Source organism: Equus asinus, chromosome 20, assembly GCF_041296235.1.
Source record: "Equus asinus isolate D_3611 breed Donkey chromosome 20, EquAss-T2T_v2, whole genome shotgun sequence".
Classification (NCBI taxonomy): domain Eukaryota; kingdom Metazoa; phylum Chordata; class Mammalia; order Perissodactyla; family Equidae; genus Equus; species Equus asinus.
The window spans coordinates 48,509,640-48,535,934 of NC_091809.1; the positions used below are offsets into that span (position 1 = coordinate 48,509,640).

Genomic DNA, 26,295 nt, shown 5'->3' on the forward strand with positions numbered 1-26,295 from the left:
AGTAACTAGAAAACAGCTGAACCTGAAAACTTCAAACTTCAATCAAAGTCACTCAGAGAGGAGTCGGTGGTTGGAAGAGGCTAGGAAACAAGAGAAAAAAGAACAATTGGTCTGGAATTAATCAAGATATTAATATTAGAAAAGGAGCAGAGCAGACAGGCTGTACCCAGCTTGCTGGGGTGTGAAGAGCCCGGAGCTTTGGGCCAGGGTCTTTTCCTGGGCACCCAGCCCCTTGCCTTCCCCTTACAAAAGGCTCCTGCATGAGGGACATGACCTTGAATGGGGGAGAGGTCAGAGGAGTGTTGAAAAGACTCCACTCCAAGCAGCCCAGCCACCCTCGCCTCCCTCCCATCCACGCCTCTTCTCCGCAGTGACAGGCCACTGCGTGGGTAGGGACATCTGTCCCCAGGGGCAGGTACCCACGGGGCAGTGTTGATGGACAGCTCTAACCTACAAAGGGACTTGTTTGGTGGGAAACAGACGCTTGGGCTCCCCATGGCTGTCAAGCCATTCCCCAGCTCTCAACTCATTTAAACGAAAAACCCGAGTATATTTATTCCCTAGTAGACCTGATACACTTCAGCGCTCCTGCCAACTTGCTTTGCAACTTTGTACACAGCAGATCAATGTGTGCAATTTAGGAACAGAGAAATGAAGACTTCTGTGAGGACCAGGGGGTAGGGTGGGGGCTCAGACCCTGCTCACTGCCCCCCATCCCCTCCTTCTAAGACTCTCACTCGGCCCCCCTCCACACACACACCCTGTAGCACTGATCTCTAAGCCTTTAAAAGGCAAAGAAGGTCATTCAGCCACAGATATGAAAGGACAACTCTTCCACGTTAATCTTGGCAAGGCAAGTAACTGGCGCCTCTTTTCTCATGTGCCTCCCATATAGAACGTGACCATGACCATAAGTTCATATGAAACCCCATCTGCACGTCCCGTCCTGAAGGGCACCACCAGACCTGGTGTCCCCACTCCCCCGCCCACCCCAAGGAGCTCCCAAATCCTCAGCAGACTTAAGGAAACTTGGGGACAGGTGACAAAATGTTGAACAAATACAGATGCTATTTACCTTCCAGCCATTTTCCTGCCTATTCTTAGAGGATTAAAAAAAAAAAAAAATTAACTCAGTTCTGTTGTGAAAGGAAGTTGCGAAATCTGCTGAAAGGCAGTGATTCTCACAGGTTTTGGAACTTCCTTCTCCACATTCCCACCCTCTCCTATCAAGGAGGCCACTCAGGGGGAGAAAATGGACTCAACTCTGCCAGCTGGTGTTAAAACAACAAACCTAAAATTCATTTACATAGGGCTGGCCCGCCCGTAAACACCCTCAACACCCAAGCGAGGCCTTGTGGCTACTTTCACACACACCCTCAGGCTGAACACTGCTCCTTTTTCCCACCAAAATTGCCCTTGATGTTCACTTTCATCTGAATTTACTAGAATAGTGACACCAGGGAGAGGGGCACAGTGACTTCTGCTTTGAGCTCCACACCCCTGCTAGGAAGGCGTGAACGTCTCCTAGGATTTAGATAAAGCAGAAATATCGTGCATCTGCTGGGTTCTGCTACGTGCTTTTGTGTACACTACCACAGCCCTCTGCCAGCATCACCTGCTCCACCCCCACCCAAATTCCCCAAACCACAGATGAGAATGTCAGAAACTGGCTAGAATCAGTGACACACCTTAGGTCATACAACACATGAATGACAGTGCTAGGACTCAAAACCAGATTTTCTGACTCTAACACTAGTGCTCACTCTTTGAAAGCACCATGATGTGGAAAAGAAAAGGCGAGCTCTGGACCAAGACAAACCTGGATTCAAATCCCAGGTTAAATCTGGTTCCAGCACTTGCTAATGGCATGGCCCTTTATGAGTCTCAGTTTGCTCATCTGTAAAATGGACGACCTAGCACGTACCTCATAAAATGGTTGGGATTACACGAGCTGATGCTGGTAAACTCTGGCATGACGGTGGCCCAAAGGAGGTACAAACAGACACTACTTCCCTTTCTCTTCTCCTTTCTCCCTTCAAGAGAAAAAAAAAATGAAGATGTTTTATTGCAGTTTAACATAAATGTACAACTCAATGAATTTTCACCAAATGTACACATCCATGTGCCTAGAAATTGGACCAAGAAACAGAATGTTTTCACTTCCCCCAACCCAGAGGTCCCCCTTCCGCCCCTTCCCATTTTGCTCCATTGGTTGTAGTTCCTTCTCTCATTGCTGTACGGGATCCCAGAGTGTGCATATGCTCTATTTATCCATTCTACTGTTGATAAATATTTGGGTTGTTTCCAGTATTTAGCTTTTACTAAAATGTTGCTCTGAACATTCTTGTGTGTGTCTTTTGACAAATATAGACATGTTTTTCTGTTAGCTATAAGATATGTGTATGTTCCGCATGAGTAGACACTGCCAAACTGTTTTCCAAGATGGTTGTTCCAATTCACACTCCTACCAGTAGTGTTTGAGAGTTCTGATTGTTCCACATCCACACCTATACTTTGTATTGTCTTTTTTATTTTAACCATTCTGCTGAAAATGCAGTGATATTTCACTGTGATTTTAATTTACATACCCCTGATTCCAAAGAGTTGAGTACCTTTTCATCTGTTTTTTTGGTCACTTGGAGATCTTCTTTTGAGAAAGGCCAGTTCAAGCCTTGCCCATTTTTCTATTGAATTGTCTGCCTTTTTCTCATTGATTTGTTGGGTTCTTTGCATATTCTGGATATGAGTTATTTGATAGATATATGTTTTGCAAATATCTTCTCCAACACTGTGGCTTGCCTTTTTGCTTTCTTAGTTGTGTTTTTTGATTAATAGAAATTATTAATTTTAACAGAATTTAGTCAATTTTCCCATATCGTTAGGCTTTTTGTGTCCTGTTGAAGAAATCTTTATCCAGCCTGGGTCCTAAAGATATCCTCCAGTGTTTCTTTCTAAAATCTTTACCACTTTGCCTTTCTCATTTAGAACTACAATTTATCTGTTTGGTATGAGGTAGGGATTAAAAATTTTTTTTTCCAATAAGAATATCCAGTTGACGTTTAACACCACTTATTGAAAAAAGCCATCCTTCCCACCACGACATTGCAGTCACCTTTATCATAAATGAGGTGACTGAATGTGTGTGGGGGCCTGCTTCTAGACTGTACTATTTCAATTGTTTTATTCATTCATCATTTCAACTGTAGAATACTATCTTTATTATTATAGTTTTATGTAAGTCTTCAAGATACTTTTTAAAAAGCCAACACCGATATTTTCCCAATGCAGGAATTAAGGAAATGTGTGCACGTGTGCCCCCTTGCTTGTCCCAGGTAGATTGTGCTGAGGCCAAACCATCTGTCCAGTTAGTTGGATGGGAAGAGGGGAAGAAGTAGGGAGAGAATAAAAAAAAAATGTTGTGGGAGTTTCATTTTTAGACAAAGTGAGATTGGGGTAAGTTGCCATGTGTCCTTCCTGGTGGGAAGAACCCAAAAACATAAGAAAGTTTACAAAGCAATGGGAAGAGCTTGAGCTAGGAGTCAGAATTCCTGAATTCTAGGCTCAATCATCTTACCCACCAGCTGTGTGTCCTTGAACAGCCTGGTTCCTCTGTATGGGCCTCTTTTCCTGCTGTAGAAAGAGAGGATGGACCCAGATGTCCTCCAGCGTCCCTTCTATATCTAAGAGTCCATAACTATGACTCTAAGCCAAGGAAAGGAGCAGCTGGTTTAGGAACCGCCCCTCCAGTCTATAAAGGTATTTTTCTATTAGAGCAATAGAATACTTTCCTATTATTATTCATCCCCAACACAATATCTAACAGAAGGTGTGGATGCTGCTGGGCTGGACGTCTCCTTTGTATTCAGGACGGGGTTGTTAACGTCTTGCCCTGACCGGGGATTTGGTCTAGCAGGAGACAAGTATGGTTGTGGTGCCAGACGGACACGAGTTCAAATCTTGATTCTGCAACTTATTTGCTACGTGACTTTGGAATAATTACTCCACCTCTCTCAACTTCAGTTGCTTCATAGGTAAAATGGAGGCTAAGAATATTTACCTTCCTCTTGTACTTTTGCCAGCCAAATACATCTCCATAAGGACAAGCTACTGTTTCTAAACTACATAGTGTTGCTGTAGTATCAAAACTCGTCATTAGGTATCTCACCACCTCTCACCTGTTCAGTGACTTTACTGTTTCTCAACCCCACCTGCCATGAACCAGCCAATAAAGGTATCAGTAAATTAATAATTCACCTGGAGCCAACCCAAGGTAACACACACCTGCTCAGAGATTGCCTGGTAAGTGTTCCCAGACACTTCCATCCTGGGGAATGTGGTTTTGAGTGTTTGTAAGGTCAGAGGAGAAAGAGTATGTCAACACTAGGAGTTAACGGGGGATCACATGGGACTGTGTTCACAAAGCATTTAGCACAGTGCCTGGTGTGTGGCAAACATAATGATATCTGATGGTGTTTCTATTCTTATCACACCTGTTCTTTAACAGAACAGGTGTTCTTAGGTGAAGAACACCTATGGTTCTTCACCTTAGGTGGAACATACCTAGGGTGACATACCTCTTTCCGTGGCTAGAATAACCACAGGATTCCACCCCCAAGCCAACTTACTGTTTGGCTTAAACAAAACTACTGTAGGTTATTTCTTTGGCAGGAGGTGGAGAAGAAGAGCAGGTGGATTGGTAGGGAAGGTGTCTTCTTGGCCTCCATGGGAGCCTTGGCTCTTGGGAACCTTTCCTCCCTCATAGAAAACAGGGCTCTCTTCTAGCTGAGATCTTCGCTAGACTGCCAAAGGCCCCTGTGGCTACAGAGCAGACCTCTGGCCACCAGCCCCTTACCTTCCACTGGTCAAAAAAGGGCCACTTCGTCTGCAAAGGTGATTTGCCCTGCAAAGGTGACTGCCTGCCACTCCATGATGTCTCTGTGCTAGCATTGTCCCCAAACCAAGGCCTGCTGCAGTGCGGGCCCTCTCAGATGTTTCAGAAAGGTCTTCCCCTCTTCAGATTCTCTCCTCCTGTGTGGCTGGAGGGGAGCAGGCTGGGCACACAGGCCCCCAGCAGGATGCAACAGCAAATCTGTGCATTGCATGCAGTTCCCAGCACATTTGTTTGATCCGTGTCCAGGTTCTCTTAGACATTTTGCTTCTAAGCCGACAGCTGAACATAAAAGCAGTCCCAAGTGGCTGTTTTCAGGTCTTCAACACTGGTTAGCCGCAGTTGGGAAATCTTCTCCTTCCCAGTGCCCCTAAGTGAATTATCACATGTTATCAAGTCAGAGCTTCGGGGTGGCCAAGCCGTAGTCTGCTGCTCCTCCTCTGATGATCCATCACCCGCCGAGTGGGTTATTAAGACATTCTCTGCCCAGGAGTGTGCATCAATCCGCAGCTCGGCTGGCCTTCCAAGGGGGCACGGCAGACAGACACCTGGCACTTCCGTCCCCCAGAAGATTAAGCCGCTCACTCTGCACCACTCCCTGGGTCCACTGAGGGGTCCTGTGTCTGATCACCAATCCCACCTCCAGCCCATACTTATTCCCGCCCCATCTTTGCCCCAGCACCCATCCAAGCCATCCAAGGGACAACTTCCTCGGACGCCAGTCACCCGAGAACACATGAGGCCTTGTCAATCCCACAAAGCCCGCGCTCAGGGACAGACCCTCCGGCCCCTCCTTGCCCCTCTACAACCAGGTCATCCTGCCGCCCTCCGCCTCTGGCTGTGTGAAGGATTAGATTGCACATGAATAAGCAATATTCACTTGGCTCTGAAAGCCTGGAGTAAATCCCTCGAGCTGCTGTATGGGAGCAGCGCAATATTTCCCATCGCCTCCTCCCGCCCCTGTCTGCCCCCCAGCTCCTATTTCATTTGAAGGCCTTTTTTTTGTTTCCTGGGATGTACTTTCAGGTGGGTGACTACGTTAGAACAACACCATCAAAACACAGCATTTAGAGCAGAAAAACAGATCTCTAGGAGCAGTCACTCGATTAACAATGAGGAAAGATACTTGAGGAGTGCATCCTCCTCCCCATCTTGCCTCTCCCTCCACTGGGAGGAGGAAGAAGGTGGGTCCCTTTGCCTCCCACACAAGCTCCCTGCCTACCGGGTCATGAACCCCACCTACGGAAGGGAAAACCTCCCAGAGGCTTCCTGGGAGCCACCCACTCTGTGAAGAGCCTGTCCTTCAGAGAGATCCGGAGAGGCCACGAATCCCTGAAGTAGGATGTCTTAGCTCAGGCTGCTATAACAAAATATCACAGACTGGGGGGCTTAATTTCTCACAGTTCTGGAGGCTGACAAGTCCAGGGTCAAGGTGTGGGCAGACTCAGTTGCAGATAAGGGCCCACTTCCTGGCTTGCAGATGACTGGCTTCTCTTCTCGCCTTGTGCTCACAAAGCCTTTCTTAGGTGCATACGCATAGAGGGAGTGAGACCTCTCTGTCTTGCCCTTCCTATAAGGGCACTAATCCCGTCACGAGGGGGGGCTCACCCTTATGGCCTCGTCTAGACCTCATTACCTCCCAGAGGCCCCACCTCCTAATACCATCACATTGGGAATTGAGCTTCAATACATGAATTAGTCGGGGCACAAACATCAGCCCAAACCATAGGGGAAGGTGACTGCCGCTTGTTACCCAACTCACAATGTGTATTCAGCACCCACTAGAGGAGTCAAGTCCTGCCCCACCGCTGACCCGCTGTTTCCTTGGGTGACTGACTTTATCTCTCCGTGCTTCGTTTCCCTCACCTGTTAAATGGGAAATACTGCTCTTAAGTGAGATTCTACTCACAAATGTTTAGGACTGTGCCTGACATGTACTAAGTGCTTAAGAAACATGAACAAGTCTCACTCTCATTTCATCCTCCCCCTCCACTCCCCCACACCAGGCCAAATTCCAACAGTTCTGCCAGGTATAGCAAAAGGGAGTGTTTAAGAGAGGAAATGTATTTTGCTGTCGTTGATGAAGAAGTACCCACCACCCCTCTCAGGGGTCCTTCCTCAGGCCTGGAAAATTCCTGGTAAACTCGTTTGTCTCTGGCACCTGGTGATGAGGATTTTTAGGCTGCTTAATTTTAAAACGGCTTATGATGAGGATTTTTAGGCTGGTTAGTTTTAAAACTACAGATGAGATTCAGGCTCCAAGGAGTGGAATTTGTTTGCCCCTTTGTTGGGAAACATTTACATTTCTAAGGAAAATCTCTATCTGTGAAGATGCCTCCCTTCTGTGCCAGGAAGAAGGGGGATGGCCTTATCTCTAGAGGCTTCTGATCAATGCCAGAGGCAAGAACTTGAGTTGTTTACTGTCTGGCAACCTCATGTAACTGACCCCCCTCCCCCCCACCACCAATCCTCCTTTGTCTTTAGCTGAGGATAATATTCAAGCGGTGACTTCTGCCATTTACTCAATCCGGTTTGATTCTTATCTAAAAGTTGTGGGACTGCCAAATGGCCAGACCCTACGGGCACTGATACCCCTTTAACTTTTTTACATATTCTTTGTCTTGTAAAGAGATAACTCACATACCTATGCCTTAAATTTAGCTCTAACCCTCAACTTGGGGCAGCAGAAACTCTGACTGCCCATGGGTCCTGTCCCCATGCTATTCTACTCTCTAAATGAAAGAGCACTACTGCCAGATCTTAAGAGTCTAAGAAATCTTTCTTTCGACTCCTCGGCTCACCGACCCCGCATCACTGATAGGTGCTCAATGAATCTATTTCAAGAGAAGAAAGAGACAGGAAAAGGAGGCAAGGGAGAGAGGGGAGAAAAGGGTAAGAGGGAGAGGAGCGAGGAGGGGATTGAAGGAAGGGGAGTGAAGGAAGAATGAAGGAAGCATCACCACACACTCGGTCCGCACACACTGAGCTCCTTGCACAGCCTCGCCCACACTGGCCCCAGCTGCTTTCTCGCCTGACTTCCCTATTTCTACCAGTGGTGTGAGCATTTTCTATTGTCTGAGGCTCAAAACCTCCAGGTCATCTTCAACTCTTCCCGTCTCTTGTTCCTCTTATGCGTCCAACCACTGACTCATAATAACTCTTCATAATGATTCTCAGACATGTTTTTTCCTCTTCTGGCTACTCTTACTGTTAGTTCATGGCTCATCATCTCCCCTCCCCATAATGTGTTCCTCCCTCTAATCTGTGTCCCCACAACCCATTCTGCTCAGTGTAGCCAGATTAATCTTCTTAAGGCACCATTCCCATTATATTATTCTCTGTTTCAAAAATTGACTAAGGTACCCCTTTCTCATGGGCCCCCACACCATCCCAGCCTCATTCTCCACTCCTGTCCTGTACAGATACCCTCCTCCAGCCTATTTTGTCATCTCTGTTCAGGATGCATTAAGTGTATTTCCATCATGAAGAATTTCAGGTAGATGCTAGACCCACTAGCCACATGTGGCTACTGAGCACTTGAAACGTGGCTAATGCTACTGAGGAACCGGATTTTTATTTTATTTAATTTAAGTTAAAAAGCGGAAGTAACATAAAATATTTTTGCATTAAACACACGTTTATTGTTTTTATAGAACCACATGTCACTTTAACCATGGCATCCCATAAGATATTATTGTTATACTGAAGTACACATGTCCAGAACACGTATAATTTCAAGTGTTAAAAACACTGATCACGTTGGTGCAAATGGATTGATTCAGTTGGAATGACTTCTTTTTTCTCTGCGTCGATGTACCACTGTAATGTGATTATTTAAATTTTTTCTACAGACAGCGTGAATTACTGTGATACCTGTTTCTTTCCATTTTTTTAGTGCCTACTAAAACATCTAAAGTACATCTGTGGCTCGCATTATATTTTCATTGGATTGCTCCGTATTAGCTCTGGGTGATGACACGCTGGAACTTAACAGTAAAGGAGGCTTGGAACAGGTCCCCCTGGAGATGGCATGGCAACCTCCAGATTGAGCTGGTCCTGCCAGTGGTGTCTCGAAAGCAGCCGCTCTAGGCACACTGTGGATCTTCAGTAGGACAAGCTTGGGAATCAGACTAACACTGAATTTGAATCCCAGCTCTGTTAACTGAGAGATGACTCTGGGCCTCAGTTTTCCCATCTGCTAAACCAGAATGTTAACGTTACCGAACTCGGAGGGTTGCTGTGAAGATTACATGAGATCATACTCTTAGCGTGGTACTTGCAGATAATGGGTGTTCACTAATGGTTAGCTATTAGGCAATTGGTTTTAATGGAATAGAGGCAAGAGGTGTATAAAATTACTGCTGGAGGCCCGTCAATTCCTCTTTTCTCTGATTCCCGGTCACATGATTGCTAGAAAGGATGACCTTCTGACTCACAGAGCTGAGGTTCATGCAGCAATAAAGTCAGCTCATAGGGAAGTATTTTTTACCCATAGACTCAGCACAAAATGCATTCTCGAATGTCCATCAACTAACCACAATGACCTGTCCTTGCAGATCCCATGATCAGCTCTGAGCTCCACCTCCACCTTCCCTGAGATGGGGTGTGCCGATGGGGTGGGGAGCGAGGGTTCCGAGTTTGCTAAAAAATAATATTCAGGATGCCTAGCCCTTCTCCAAAAACACACTCCAAGCTCTCCCAAGGTCGACTGAACCCCTAGTTAGGTGTCACCAGGGCTCTGGTATATGACTCTCCAAAGAGTTCCAAGGAAAGCTTCTCTTACTCATTCCCACCTTGCTCCCTGCCAAACTAAGAGAGTGTGCTGATCCCTGGCACTACCCAGGCAGACAGCCTACGACTTGGAGACCTCTCCTGGGGTCCTGCCAGGCGGAAGGAGAGGAAGTAGTTTTATAGCTTGAGTCACTGGAGCTCAAGTTCTCTCCCAGTGCTTCCAAGTGGAGAAGGGAAATGACAGTGATTTCAGACAGGGCTGGAAGAAGCGATAAAGCAGGCACCAACTCCAAGTTCTCTGCAATGTTCCGGGACCCAGAGCCAAGAGGAGAGCCAGGGAGTCTTGGATTTAGGACCTGAAGGAGCAGAGAATATTTCAAAGGGCAAAAAGCAAAGCACCACATTTGGGCAAATGAACGCGCGCAGGAGCCCATCCTCTTGTGAGTGTAATCAACAGGCCCACGAGGTCTGTTAAGGTCCCTCCCTACCGGGTCCGAGGTGACTCTCTGAGTGAGTTGAGGGTTCTGAAGAAGACTGCTGAATACCAGTAAATTCCTCCATTTCCCAAGTCCAGTGTCACAAGGAGGTCTAAAGGTCTCTTAGAGGAGAGGAATATAAGGACCCTTAAGGTTGTAAGTGACTGACACTTTTTCTGATAAAAGAAAGAAAAGAAGCAATTTATTAAAAGGATCTTGAGTATTTCCTATATTCTGAGCTAAAATTGAATGAACAAACAAAAATGCAGAGATGCTACAACAGACCAGCTTCCTCCATGTGGCAGAATTACTCCAAGTAATTGGAGTAGCCCAGTCCAACGTGCATCCTTCCTTTCCTCCTTAGTGACAGAACTACCATTTTATTCAGGGCAACAACGGTTCTCAGCTAAAAGACTACATTTTCCAGCATTCTTTGCAGCCAGGCTTGGCCATGTAACTAAGTTCCCGCCAAAGAGATGTAAGCAGAAGAGTTAGGACTTCTAAAAAGGGAGAGACAAGCTCTTTTTTCTCCCTTTTGTCCTTGCAACTGCTTAGAAAGCAAATAAGATCATTGAAGTCCTGCACCCTTACTGGAACATGAGATGACCTGGAGGCTGGAAACTACACTGAGGACAGAGAAGCAGAAAGACAGGAGCCTGACCTTGGAGCTTTCTGGCTGGTCCTGCACTGCCTACCTCTGGATTTCTTTTACATAAGAGCAAGACGTGTATCTATTTTATTTAACCACTGTTTTGTGTGTGGTTTTGTTTTGTTGTGGCATGGGCGGAGTCAGGGTTTCAGTTAAATGCAGCAAAATCCAATCTTTATTCATATGCTACAATGAGAGTGTTTCCTATTTACAGCATCTTGAAGCAGAAAGGATCTGACTGGCTTCCTCAGTTCTTATTTTTAAAATCCTAGGAAAGTTCTCAGGTTGGCCCAGCCTGGGTCAGGTATTATCCCTGGACCAAGCAGCTGTGGTCATGGGAGCGCGTCCTGAGAAAGGCCAGGAGCTGAGAGGCGACAGGATGGCTCCCATGCTGACCACTGCCAGCAGAGGGAGGGGTCGCAGGCCTTAGATGTAAAGAGAGAGATGAGGAGACAATGCCCACAAGCCCACTATAAGAAGGGGTGGGTTTAAATTACCTTAATTTCCCCATTTCCGGCACATATCATTGTCACCTGTAATGATATCCTTTTATGTTTGTATAAGGCTAGACACTTGTGTGGCAAATTACAACATACAATCCATTTTCACAGTGATTACTTCATTGGATCTTCACATGAATCCTGTAAGGTAGTTATGTGAAATCCCCATTTTGCAGAAGCAAAAGGAAGACTGAGAGAGGTTAAGTAACTTGTCCAAAGTCTCAAAGTTGGGGAGTACTGGAGCCGGGTCTCCAGGCGAGGGGCAATTCCTAGCCCACCAACGAACAGATTCATTAAGCAATAACTGAGCTTCCCTTACAGAGAGAGGAGGAGATTAGAGCTGACTTCCCTCCTCTCCCATCCCTACCTCCACGCCCTAAAAAAGACACAGCTCTGTAGTCACAACACTTAGAGTCTAACTGGTGGGGCAGGAGGAACAACAGTGCAGCTATTTAAAACTACAAAGCAGAAGCATAACTGTAAATTAAATAACGTCTCCAGGAGGGAGGGAAGGTAAAGACCGCCTGTGTGTGAAGCGAGGAGTGGTCAGAGCCAGGCGGCAGGCCCTCCAGGAAGGCGGGCCACGGTGCCTGGTGCTGGTGTTAGCCCAGGAAATCTCCGACCCTGGCGGCGAAGCTGTGAGAGCAACAATATCTCAACTGGGACTTTTGTAAAAAGAGCTTTTGATTAGCCTGAAACGTTAGTGTGACTTATTTTCTCAACTCTGATAAATATTTAATTATCAAAAATAATGGTATCTTTTTTTTTAACCTTTATGAATCTAGATCACAGTGAGAATTTTATTAAGGCTCTCTTGGCAGTGAACGGCATCCTAGTGTGGCATCTTTTAACTGACATTCCTATAATTAGAAGCCATTGTCTTTTCATACCACAAATTTGAACTGGCTAATTACTCAATGAATATTTAGCTTCTTACGTAGGCAAATATTATGTGAAGAGAGGAACTTTACTGAATAAGAATGCAACCCAGAAAACTTCCTGGGAGCCAGCTGTGGCCTGTTCTATTTGAGGTCTTCTCCACTATCTCTCTTCACCCTATCTCCCAACCTCTTCCATCTCAGACTCACACACACACACACACACTACACATTCTGGCACTTCTGGGAAAGCCAATGGGATCCTTAGTTGTCGTTGTTTGAATTTTCACATTTTTCCTTTTTTTTTTTTGTGGAAGATTAGCCCTGAACTAACATCCACTTCCAATCCTCCTCTTTTTTGCTGAGGAAGACTGGCCCTGAGCTAACATCCCTGCCCATCTTCCTCTACTTTATATGTGGGACGCCTGCCACAGCATGGCTTGCCAAGCCGTGCGTAGGTCTACACCTGGGATCCGAACTGGCGAACGCCAGGCCGCCAAAGCGGAACGTGCAAACTTAACCACTGTGCCACTGGACTGGCCCCTCACATTTTTATTTCTTAATAAAACATTTGCTAAAATATTTCAACCATTCAAAAATCTTAAAGAATAATATGACAAATACCCTATGCCTACATCGCAGCATGATAAGTAAAACACCCCCAATACAGTTGGATGCTCACGCACTGCATCCCCTCCCCACAGGCCTCTCTTCTACCCCCTATTCCCACTCTCTTAAATTTGACCATCTTGAATTGGGCGTTTATACTCCGATGTATTATTCATAAATAGTACACAGCATTATTTTACACAGCTTACTGCTTTTATAAGTGGTATCGCAGTGTATATATTCTTCTGAATCCTGCTTTTTTAGCTCCGTGGTGTTTTGTAAAATCATCCATGTCGATCCATGTAGCTCTACTTCATTCATTTTTATTACTGGAAAGAATTCCGTGGCGTGAATATGATACAACTTATTCATTTTCCTGTTGATGGAAATTTAGGTTGTTTTTGGGTTTTGAGGGTTTTTGTGGGGTTTTTTGTTATTACAAATCATGCTGCTATGATTCCCCTGCTATATATCTCTTTATGCACTTATATGAGTTTCTCTAGAGCATATACCTAGACTTGCCAAATTGTAGAGAAATGTGTCTTCAACTTCACTAAATATAGCCAAACTCCACTGCTCAGCGAACAGCCGATAAACCACTCAAGAAAAACTGATGGTTTTTAACTCATCTTATGGGTTTGGGCCTGAAGAACCATGTCAGCATTCCTTTCCGATACCCTCTCGTGGCTCCAGTAAGTTTCCAGAGGCCCCTTCTGTGTTCCTTTCCCAAAGGATGCTGGTCTCGGTGAGGTACCAGTCAAAGGCACAAAGCCATGGCCCCAGTGAGTGGACTGGGAAGACTGGCCTGCCTCATTTTCAAGCTGGTCTCCTCTGAGTCTCAGAGACTCACAGCAGGCAGGTAGCATGATGGGCAACTCTGCCTGCCACCCACTGCCACGAAATATCGAGGACCTGTGACTTGTGCCTCTGCTTCCCAGGGACTGAGCAGGGACCATGAGGCCTCAGGAAACTCAAAAACAGCTGCAGGGGATGAATATATTGGTTCTACGGCCCCACAGAGAGAGCTGAGAAGTCTTAAGGACTTGCCCTGTCCAGGGCTACTAGCATTGTCCTAGGAAAATCCCAAAGGGTGGAAAGCTTTCCAGATGGAAGAACAAATGAATCTCTTCGGAAGGATGAGCAAGCACTGTGGAGACGGGAATAGGGGAAAGATTTAGGGAGCAGGGCGCAGTGCGCTTCCTCAGGAATCACCTTTTATAAGGAGCTGCTGAGTCAGTCCTTCATCAGACTCTAAGGTGTGGGGAATTGGGGCTCCCGTGCTTGAGAGCTCACCTCTGGTCTTATCAAGGGCAGACTGGGCCAGGCGTCCGGGAGGCAATCTAGCAGCACCACCACTAGCCCCGATCCAAGAGCTCCCTTAATCCCAGGCCTAGCCAGCCCCTTCCAGGAGGACTGGCTCCTTCTCGCTCAAGCACGCTGCCAGGTCCGAGTCTACCAGAGAACTTGGTTGGGCCCCCAGGACTTTGGGGAGCTGAGTGCCAACCTCGAAGAAAGCTGCCTTCTCTGCAGATCCCCAGGCCAAGAAGGAAACACCAAGGCCACCTGCAGCCTGACCCGGGGGGGCCTGACCACAGAAGGTCTCCAGGTAGCTTTGTAGCCTTGAGATCCTCCCTCCACCTCTGCCACCACCTCACCACCCAGCACTTTACGGGACCCAGTCCCTCATCTGGCAGCTGGAGTGGTCTCTTTATGAGCCTGGTGGCCTCACATGCAGCTGCCTCTCTGTAAACCTGGAGAGGCTGAGGCACAGCTCTCAGTAACTGAGTACTTACTTCTGCCCTGAGCTTCTTCCTCATCCTCCCCTCCCACTCCCCTGGAACTATCGCTTCCATGGGTCCCAGTGAAGCTCAAAACAGAAGCCAGCTCCCAAGCCACCCGCCAACAGCAGAGCTGGAATTTGCCATCAGAACCTCATCTACAGAGAGCAAGGTGCCAAGATGCTGGGAGCTCAACTCCGGCGGGGGACAAGGGGAGCTCATCTCCGCCCCCTGGCTGGGTAGCCCCCCACACCCTTTCAGCCCCTCCACAATGCCTGAACTAATTTCATCCAATTCTACTTTAAAAAAGGAAACCCGGGAAATAATTACTTCAGTCAGACATTATTTACTTAAGTAATTCTTTACTCAAACGTCTTTAGGCTTTATTTTACTAATACTACATAATTACGTAATTGTGTAATTAGGAAGAAATTAAATGACAAATGTTTGCTGAGAACAAATGGAAAAAAATAGATCCTTTATTTCCCTGAGTGCTCCTGGCTCAGTACGTTACATCTTCTTCCCCCTCGTCCCAGTTCCCCGCCTCGTCTCCCCCGCCCCCAGCCTCCCTCGAGTGGGGATCTAGAGGGTGGAGTACCTGCACAAGTAGCAGCGGGTGCGGGCACCCTGAGGCAGAAAGCAGATGCCTGTGAGAACTAACCTGTGTCTCCATTCACAGCCTGACCTCCCTCCCAGGCTTGGGCAGCAGTTAAGCCTCCTCTGCTTTCCTCTGACGGTCTCTAGGCCCAGGAGACCCATGGAGCTCCGATGCACAGCAGCCTGAGAGAAGCAAGGACAGCTGGCCCTAACGCCAATTCAGCTTTTCCTGCAGACCCGCTCCCAGGGTGGCCAGCTTCCAAGGCTGAAGGAAAGAAACGATGGGCCCACTAGGTTGAGAAGGAGGTGGGAACACATCTGCTTCACTCCCTTCACAGGGACCTACAGTGTCTGCCTCGAAAATCTACCCAACAAAGAGGCATGGCGTGCACCCCAGGACTGAGCTGCCCACGGGGGACCCATTCACATGGGCCACCACACCTCCTTCCCTCCTTCCTTTCTCCAACGTCAGCAGCTGTGGAAGCCAGTGGAGCTTCCTGTGGGTAAAAAATTCAATCAATCAACCACCCACCTGACACCCGTGGAGCATGTCTTTTGTCCAAGTTCTGAGGGGACGCAAAAGAGCAGGCAGGCCACAGCTATACTCACTAATACGTCAGCTGCTTGGAAGTTGGCGTGCAGAGCAGCGCTATTCACAGTAGAGAGTTTCCTAGGCCAGCCTGCCAAAAGAAAGAATCACTTATAAATGTCCCCAGCATCCAGGACCAAGTAGCAGGAGTCTGAGCCGTGGACTGAGGTTTGGAGGTTCAGGTTCTGTCTCTAACACTTAGAAGCTCTGCCTCTGCACAAGTTACTAATCTTGCCCTCCCTCCATTTGCTCATCAGTAAAATGGGAACGATGCACACCCTACTAGATTGTTGTGAGGATTAAATGACTAGATAGCAGTAAGGCACTCAGAACAGCACCAAGTGCTCAATAAGCAGTAACCACATTTGTCAAAATGGAACTGCAAAAACCAGCCCAGACAGAGTAGAAGGGTGCTGCAGGAAAGCACCCAGTTTGGGTGGCTAGCGCTGGAGGCCTCTCCCCACCTCCAACAGCTCTGAGCCGTCTGTGACTCATGAGCTGAGGGCAGGGCCAGCAGAGCAAGAGGTGAAAAGATGAGAAAAGCAGCAAAGGGACTCAGGTCCCAGGGGAAGGAGCACGGAGCCCCGAGAGAGGGACTTCCTGCTGACCGAGCTCCCCAGAGAAACTTCTGCCTGGGGCCTCTCACCTTGGGGGCCAATTTTAGAAAAGAACACAGTACCACATTCTGACACCCTTGAAGACAGTACTTTCGGAGGTTGTCTAACTTTTTTTCTTCCCCAAAACAAGAGTGATCAAAGTATGAAAGTGACTTCCCCCAAGGTCTCTATTCAGTTTCATAAGAAACAGACAAAACCACGTATAAGCACATAAGCACTAATGGTGGGTCTTTGGGTGTCTGCTGAGGTGAAGTCCGTTACAACGAGGGGAAGAAACCAGGAAGAAACCACCTCAGGCTAGGGATGGGACTGGAGGTGGAGGTGTGCAGGAGACAGCCCGTGGGACAGCAGGAGAAGGAGGAGCCCAGGACCCTGCCCTCCCCACTGCCCAGCCCTCCCTGGAGTAGACAGAGCAAGCACTTCCGAGTGTGAATCCCAGCTCAGCCAGCTGCTATCTGAGAGACCTTGGGCAAGGGGTGTGATCTCTCTGAACCTCGGTTTCCTCATCGATAAATCAGTTCTTATAAAATGATTGAATGAACTTTCATGAGATTGTTAGAAGGATTACATGAAATAAGGCATTATAAAGCACTCAGCTCAGGGCCTTGGCCGGTATAAGAACCTCACAAATGTTCATTCATTCATTCATTCATTATTATCATTATTATTTAATGGCACCACCACTAGTCCTGCTACAACAGATCAGGTCCTAGAGGGGATGTCTCGTTTGGGAGCCCAGGGAAAGGGTGGGTTCCAGGCCACTGCAGGCAGCAATGAGGTATGCAGAGGAGAGGGGAGGGGTGGCCCAGGAGGAGGGGAGTGAGGAAAAGCCTAAGCAGTTGTAGAAGATGGGCATTTCAGAGTCCCATGTGTGATCCATGGCCAACCAGCCAGGGCTGCCGTCCCCCCACACTGCCCAGATATAAGACACGGTTAGACTGGGAGAACTCTGCATAAGACAAACTTCCACCCGACAAGGAGGAAATTCTAACCTCCTCTCTCTCTCAAGCATCCTCCATAAAGCTTCTTATTTCCAGGAGCCCCTTTGAGGTCTGTCAGTTATAATCCCCTGGGGTAAGATTCACTCATTCTCTGTCAGAGGCGAGCCTCAGAGAACGGCCTTTTTTAAGATTTGCCTGTACTGACATTGGGCAGCTCTCACTGCCCACACCTCCCCTCCCTATTCAGCCTTTCGAGCTCCCTTCCCTGGGGCTTGGCCTGGGCGTGTGCTGTGTGATGTTAACCAGGGCTCTCGCTCTGGTCATGATCCAACCCTGCTTTAAGGCTGGGTTTGGTGTCCGATCCACGCTCTCCCAGCCTGGCCCTTATTCTGCCTTTGCTGCTGCCCCTCGTGGTGGCCAGCTGACTGGCAGAGGCCTCCCTGACCCCCTGGCTGAAGTAGATCCTCTTACCTCACTCTGTCTGCTTCTCCTTTCCAGGCAGTGCAGGGTCAAGCAGCAAATAAGCCAGGGAAGCCAGAGTGAGAACAGCCACACCACTTCTCTCTAGGTCCAATTTCAAGTTTAATTCAATGCAATAGATACTTACAGAATGTCTAATACGGGCGGGCTCAGAACCAAGTGTGTGTGAGTATGTGTACAAGTGTGAGTGTGTGTGTGTGTGTGTGTGTGTGTGTTGGAGGGTCCTCTGATGGGACAGATGGAGAGTCATCCTTGTTGGCTCACCTCATCTTTCAAAAAATGAAATTCAGGACTACTTTGAATGTTGTATAGAGCACATTGCAGTGGGTCAATACTGACCAACGGATGAACCAAGTTTTTGAATCCCAGGGTTTTCTCTCAAGTTGGGTCCCCAGGGTCTGGAGGAAACCCTAGCCCACCAGCCTTCAAGTCTGCTCCAAGTCTCCTCACTAAGCCTTGGCTTTGCCTCCTGTGGCTCCTTGGCTGAGAGCTGGTAGCAATCAGGATAAGTCTGCAATTAACAAGGTCCCCCCCCCCTTGGCTAACCTTAACGAGGACAGAGACAGCCAGCGCACAGCCTGCCCTCACCTCCTCCTCCGCGCTGTTTGTTAGCCTCGCCGATTATTATTAGAGGCTCCGCAGCGTTAATCACCTCCCTGGTGGACACCCCACCTTCCCCTGGCTCCTGCTCCTACAGCGTCTGCATCTGACCTTACTTCCCAGGGCTCCCGGGCTGCCTGCTGGCAGCTCCTGAGGAGGACCAGAGGTGAGTCCACCTGGGGAGGACTGGGAGATCATCTCTCCCAGGAGGGTGACCTCTGCCCTGAGCCCCCAAGGACAGGGACTGGTGAGATAGAGGGGCGGGAGGAGAGAGGAGGAAAGGAGAGGGAGGAGGAATTTTGGAGAAGTGCCGAAGCTGAGGCTGCCCTGGTGCTTATTGGTGTCTGGTTGAACCCTTGTTAGTACATCCAGAAGGATGCCAACAGGGAAAGGAAGGAAGACCAGGTGATGGCAGAGCTCCCCTCCCACAAATCAATGCCCAGTAATACAGGAGGGTTATTAGCATTTCTCTGCTTCCTCAGAAGACTGCAGAAGAGAAAACAAACTTCAGTTCCAGCGGAAGAAATTTAAGTAGCCCGGAGGAAGAACTTCCCCACCGTGAGCAGGCTTGGCTTCCTTGGAGAATTGCCTTGCATCCTTCCGCAGCCAAGCCAGTCCTCACCAGTTTTCACCTCGCTCTCCCTGCTCAAACCCTCTCAGTGGCATCCACTGGTGGGGAGGAATTCCAAACATGGGGCCTGATGTTCAAGCCATGCCCTCTCCACTTCCGGGCACTCTCTTGGCCCCACTGCTCCAGCCATAAGTGCTCCTTCCTCACTCTGGCCTGGCATTCACCAGGCACCACAGCCTTATTCCAGGGGTAGGGCCCAAGCCTTATCCATCTCTGAGTCGCCTCCCTCCCAAGCGCAGTATCTCAGAGAGAGGTGCTCAATAGAAACCATGTGTTTGCCACAAGGGACAATGTAAGTCCTGGTGTCCTTGTCATTTGTGGGATGTTATAATCAGAGTTTTAGAATAACAAGGAAGAGCAAGAAAGGGAATATAATCATTTACAGGGCCTTATTACCTCATTTCTTCCTTGTGACCACCCTATTCAATAGGCATTATTATTCCCATTTTATGTATTTGCAAACTGAACCTTAGAGAGTTAAGTGCCCAGGACCACATAGCCATTAAGAGGCAGAGCTCTGCCACGTGAATTGAGGTCTAACCCCAAAGCCTAAATTCCCTTCACTATGGGATAGCCCCCTTGGTCAAAACTCCCTTAGATGTGAGGTCAATTCGACACAGCCTTCTAACAAAGAACTTGCGCAGGATTTGCAAAAAGGTGGAACAGGTGAGATTTCACATTTCATATCACATCCATATCCCCATCAACCCTTTGGAAGAATCCCATTTCATCTAGTGATTTCCGGGAGTGAACGGTATTCATTAATTCAACAAATTTTCAGTAAGTAAACTGAGTGCACGCTGTATGCCAGGTTCTGCTTTAGGCGTCAGGAGTACAGCAGTGAATGAGACAGATAAAAATGCCTTACCCTCTCAACAACAAAGAAACAAATAACCCGATTAAAGAACGGGCAAAGAACTTAAATAGATATTTCTTCAGAGAGGGTATACAAATGGCCAATAAGCACATGAAAAGATGCTCAACATCACTAATCGTTGGGGAAATGCAAATCAAAACCACAATGAGATATCACTTTACACCCATTAGGATGGTTGTTATTAAAAACAAACAAACTAAAGCAGAAAAGAATGTTCACAAGGATGTGGAGAAATTGGAAGCCTCATATACTGCTGCTGGGAATGCAAAATGGTGCAGCCCCTATAGAAAATGGTATGGCATTTCCTCAAAAATTAAAAATAGAACTACCATATGATCCAGCAATTCCACTTCTGGGTATATACCCAACAGAATAGAAAGCAGGATCTCAAAGGGATATTTGTACACGCACGCTCATACAGCATTGTTCACCACAGCCAAGAGGCGGAAGCCTGCTGGTCCATCCATCCACAGACGAACAGATAAACAAAATGTGGTCTACATCTACAATAGAATATTACTCAGTCTTAAAAAGGAGGGACATTCTGACACATGCTGCAACAAGGATGAAAGTCGAGGACATTATGCTAAGTGAAATGAGCCAGTCACAAAAAGTCAAACACTGTGCAATTCACTTATATGAGGCTCCTAGAGTAGTCAAATTCATAGATTCAGAAAGTAGAATGGTGGTTGCCAGGGGCCGGGGAGGGGAAATGGGGGGCTGCTGCTTAACGGATACAGAGTGTCAGTTTTGCAAAATGAAAAAGTTCTGGAGATTGCTTGCACAACAACATGGTTATATTTAACGCCACTGACCTGTACACTTAGAAATAGTTAAGACGGTAAATTTTGTTATATTTTTTACCAAGATTAAAAATTAAAATTAAAAAAAAAAAGAAATGCCCTGCTCTTGTGGAGCTGACATTCCTGCACTCTGAAATGCCACTGGTTTACGCCCCGTGGCTTTCTCCTCCTGGGCCCCCTCCCCTTCTATGGGGAGGGGCCAGGCAAGAGGTCAAATAGCCATGAAGATTGCTTCCCCTGCCCCCTCACCCTTTCCTGCACACTCCGACCTGCCAGCCCTTCATTTCTTTGCACATCTATCTGCCCAAGCTGGGAGGGTCAGGCCAGCTCCTCTCCTGACCTGGCTGTCACTTGCCTCGCTCTCACTGGCACCCCCTGGAGGGGAGTCATGATGGCCGTCATAGCACAGCCCTGCTGGAGGCTCCTTGAGGGTGCCATCGGAGGTTTCACCCCATAGAAATCAGAGGCCCTCTCCTCTTCCATTCCCTAGACTCTCCTGGGCAAGAAGTTTGTTGACCTGTCACAGATCACCTGACGGGTGTGCATGTGGATGTGCGTACATATGTGTGTGCACGCCTAGGGGTGGGGGGCTAGGAAAGTGGAAGTGGGAGGTGTGCTTCCAGAAGGACCACTAAATTTAGCCAGCTGCCTGCAGGCCACCAGACAGCCCGGCCTTTCCCCAGAGAGCCCACCTGGCGCTAATTGTTTGTTGTTCTGCTGCAAATGCAGCTTCTCCCCTAAAGTCCTCTCTGTCCAGATGTTGTCATCGGCCAACCCCATCAGGCGGGGCTGGCCTGGGGTCTGGCTCTCGCCTGTCAGTCCTGACATCTTCAGTGGATAATGGAACGCAAGGATGTGAGAGGCAGAGCAGGTGCATGCTAATGAGGAGATCAATTTTAATTATGATTTTAATTAAACACCCGATCCAGTAGGAAATATGACAAGAACGAGGCTGGGGCTATGCAACCTGAAAGGAGGGAGGGGTGCGGGGGAGGGAAGGCACCTCCAGGCCTCCTCAGGATTTAAAAGAAGTAAAGGGCAGCACTTTTGGGAAATAGAGAAAAACCTGAGCAACCTGAAATTTGCACATAGTAAGCCTTTTCCTCTAAAGAGCTCTCAGACAGCTAGACTCCTGAAAGAGGATCTTAGCAACGAGGGGACCTTGGAGATCCATGGGCCCTGCCCCTCCATTCACATGGGGAAATGGAAGCCCAGAGGGGGGACGCGACTTTCTCTCATCTGTTCTCCATAACGTACTGTCCATGCCTCCGATAAAGTACTTATCACACTATATAATCATTAACTCTTCACAGCCTCCCTATCTATTTATATTAAATTATAATAAAGTCAGAGAGCTGTTCGTGCAATGCAAGCCCTGAGGGCAAGGCCACTTCTGCAGAGTTGTCTTTGCACAGCCAGCGAGCAGACGCTAAGATGAGTGTGGATGCTCATGGTGGTGATGCCTCCTCTACCGCAAAGGAATTACAGGTAACAAAGGGTCCTCCCCAAACTCTGCACTCCACTCCTGCTCTGAACAATACCTGATACGTAGTAGGCATTCAGGAAATGTGCATATGACAAAAAATTACATAAAGTCCGTAAAATTTAATGAGAAGTCAAGAGCAACACCCGATTAGTCCATTGTTTTTAGGCCAGGCTATCAAATTTCTCAACACTGCCCTGATGGAAGAGAGCAATGTGCATGTGCTGTGTGTGTGCGCATTGCTATGTGTTGTGTTCTGTGTATGTGGTGGCAGATGAAGGCAGCTGGCGGGAGGAGGAAACTCAAGGAGGCAAAGGAGCTAATTCTGCAGGACTCTTAGTAATAGGCAATTACAGAATAATGCAATGGCACAACTGCAAGAGACTTTGTAGGTGAGCACTGTCCGATAGAACTTTTTGCAATGATGGAGATGTTCTCTGTCTACATTGGGTGATACAGTAGCTTGTAGGCACATGCAGCTGTTGAGCATTTGAAATGTGGCTAATGCAACTGAGGAGCTGAATTTTCAATTTAACTTTATTTCAATTAATTTAAATTCAAATAGTCACGTGTCACTAGTGGCTACCATATCACTTAATCTAATCTTCTCTTTGTTCAGCAGAGGAAATTGAGGCCCAGAGAAGTAACCCTTGGACATCCCCCAAGCTCATATATTGGCCTTCACAGGCAGCACATTAAGACTCAATCCTATTATAGCTTTCTGGTGCATAAACAGAGTGGTTATAAGGGGGTTCCACTTCCAGGAATGTTAATGGAGTCTCCCTATAAGACCTAAGGACAAAGGCCAAAAAGATTTCCCCAGTTCCCCAGATAAGCTTGGACTAGGAAGAGCTGGAGGCCAGGGCGAGACCTTGGGTAATAACCCAAGCACGCTTCTGCCCATTCCACCACCTCCACTGATGCCCCAGCAGCAGGGTCCATCTGGTTCTTCCCACCTGGGTAATATGAGGTCTTTCTCATCTCTTCACCTGCAGCTAAAGTCCCATCACTGGCATGAGCAGAGAAGCTGAGATTGGAGATGGTGGCAGAAGTTAATTGGGATTAGATGTGCATGCTTCATGGCTAACTAAAGCACAGATGTTCTAAAGCCACTTCTTAAGCCAGATCATTTTCGAAACACTCTCCCTCCTTCCTCTCTGCCTCCTCCCCACCCTACCCCCAGGTGCTCCGGAGGTATCAGTTGGGTTGTTTCTTCTTCAGGAATGTTATGACTCAATATCAGTTAAAACTTTTCCATAATGAATGAGGTCATTTGTGGGAGGAGAAAACAGGGACTCCTCGCCTCCCTCTGACACACCCATCTCTCCTCCTTTCCTTTACCCTCAGGTCTCCTCTGCTGTCTGCTCTATTCTTCAGGCTGCTAAGGCGAAGGCAGGGTACGGACAAATCACCCCTTATAGTCAGAATACAAAGAATGCCCATTATCGAAACACCTTTCAGGCTCGCAGATTGGCAGGGATGGAGAATCAGGGAAAAGCATGGCTACGAACACCCAGAAACGCTCCCCCCCACCACAGCCTACCTGGAAGCCCCTCACTGTTAGGACAATTGAATTCCAAGCTTCAGATGAATTCTGGTTCTCAGATTCTGGGTGCTAGTTCACCAGGAGCACCTTCTTAGAAAAGACGAGTTCACAACTCTCTGCTCCTTTCAAGCAAGCAAGGGATCAAGAAGGACAGAAACTTAAGCAATTTCTGTCTGTGATTCAAAAAGCACTTTTCCTCCTCATCCCACATCTGAACAGGTTCCATATCAGCTGCACCCTGGGGTGCGACCACACTGTCCCCAGACCTGACTCTGATTCATGCATTCAATACCGTCTAAGGAGGACAGAGGCCGCCTCGCTGTGGACACTGCAGTCTTCCTGGGAAGGTAAGACCCTGCCTGTCGGAGACACGTTAGCTGAAACAGACAAAAATCTAAAAGACAACCTGCTGACCCACCAGGGCACAGGGGAAGGGAGGAGCATGCCAGGCGAGAAGGCCGCCACGTGGTAAGGCAGGCTATGAAGCCATCAGCCAGGAAATGGGTCAGGGACAGACAGGGCGGGTAACCCTGTCAAGCAGGCCCTTCTCACCCTAAGTGGGGTCTCAGTCTGAGAAAGAAATCACAGAGTGGTTTTGCAACTCCCAATCAGCAATTCTTTCTGCTCGTTTCTTAAGGAACTCCTTCCAGAAAGCAGCCCAGCACTACTTTGTTATTGGAGCCCATCCCTTGTGCCTTCTCCAATTCTTTTCAACAAAGTCATCCAGCACCTACTCTGTGCTTTCTTCTTCTTTCTCCTCACCACTGAGGACCTCTTCCCTTGCTAGAACAATGCCTAGTCCTCTTTTAACAGGATTCCACCTCTAGAGAACAATGGCTCTGGATAGTGAAGGCTGGGGAGGGAGGCAAGGGCAGAAGCAGAATTGGGAGCAAGGGGGAGGAGTGATGGACACCATGTCTCTTAATTGGTATTCAGATTCTTGCCTGACTCAGCATTAGCCTGTCTCCTAGAGTGCTGCTTGCATTGGATGACCTTGAAGGTCCCTGAAGGTGAGGGCTTGGCTACGAAAGGGTTGGACAGCTCCAACTTTATCAACTGGAGATGACTCCAGGCCCCAGACCAGCTCCAGGTGGCATGCTCGCTACATACCTCCAGGGCACTGCATTCAAAGGCAAACAAACCCAGAACACTGTGTTATTTTAAACTGCACGCCCACACAGTGCTGCTAGGAGGATCTAGGATGGGAAACCAGCAGGGAGGCCAAGATTTCAAGCTGACAGCCAAGGGGACCCACATCTTGCCCCTGACTCTGCACAAACACATTTCTTCTCCTACCTAGGTCTGCCCACCCACTACCGTTCTTTGCTGGCAATTAGCAGGCCCTGACCAACATACAAAGAACTGAATTAGCACTGATAACATCTCCTGTCATCCCAGGCCCTTCGCCCCAAGGTCATCATGCATCCTGTAGGCATGAATCCTCTTCTGGTCTACTCCTCTGAGATGGGGGAGGCGTGGATGGAGTTGCTCCTTGCTCAAATTGAAGACATTCCAACCTAGGCTCAGAGCTTAAGAAACCCGCTGCCGGTTAGCGAACAAATCCAGGTGGAGCCTTGGCACCCTCATCTTTGAGATCTTCTCACACCCACCAACATATCAAATCCATCAATCAGTGTTTAGTGAGCACCTATTACGAATGAGGCAGCACAGAACACTCACAGATGTGTAAGACAAGACCATTGTCCTCACTTAAGAAATTTACAATTTTTTGAGGAGGTATATCCAGGGTGTGCTGGTGACTACTCAGGTGTGAACTACTCAACTCCAGGAGTCCAGACATGCGGAGCAGAGCACAGCGGCCCCGGGAGTGATGCCCATGACTATGTTACTAACAACGGGAGGAGGTAGACGCCAAGCACAGTAGGAATGGGAGGAGGATTACTGTGGGAGGAAGGGATGGAGCGGCTTCACCCAAGTCTTAGGGCTTGAATTTAGCTTAGAAGGATGATTTGGGTTTAGTTGAGAGGAGATGGGTGCAGAAGACATTCCAGGGGGGTGAAATCCCAGGAGGCAGGAGGTCTAGTCAGAAGGAGCTCAAGAGGATGAACAGAGCTCTATTCAAACTATTGAACAGAATAGTTTAGCTGGAAAGGAGAGCTTATGTGGAGCAGAGATGGGAAACCTGTTTGAAGAGATAAACTCAGGACCAAATACCAGTGAAGAGCCCCAGGCAGTATTCCTTCTTATTGGAGAACCACGTCCTAGATCTTCCTCGGGTTGACAAAAGGATCTCAGATTTGAATTACTGGAGGAGGTTCAGATCCAGACTGTGGCAAGCACCTCCAAGTGCACGCTCACCCTCCATGGGCAGCAGGGCTCCCGTTCAGCCTCCCTCCTGAGGACCACCCTCCCACTTCTCCAGCAGAGCCTCACACAAACGTCTCCATTCACTTCACTCCCATGCTTTACAGAAGCCTCAGCTGCCTGCTTCCAAACCCACATCTTCCCTGCACCTGCACCCAGCCTCCCTGCCTCCCTCCCATCCCAGTGGAGGTAGAAGCCAGTCCCTCTACCTGTGCTCCAGATCTCACCGGCTCAAAACACTTCAGAAACTTATCGCACTGATCATGCCATCTCTCTCTCAAATTTTCAACTTCCCCT

The 26,295-nt window shown here is 47.9% G+C and overlaps 1 long non-coding RNA gene across 2 annotated transcripts in view; it reads right to left on the reverse strand.

Annotated features, from left to right (window-relative positions):
* The window catches only part of LOC123279088 (uncharacterized), a 119,026-nt gene that overhangs the window by 68,343 nt on the left and 24,388 nt on the right, over positions 1-26,295 (reverse strand). For both annotated transcript variants that reach the window (XR_011495684.1, XR_011495685.1), the window contains one exon: positions 1,925-2,033. This is a non-coding gene — a long non-coding RNA (uncharacterized lncRNA). The remainder of the gene's footprint in view (positions 1-1,924; positions 2,034-26,295) is intronic.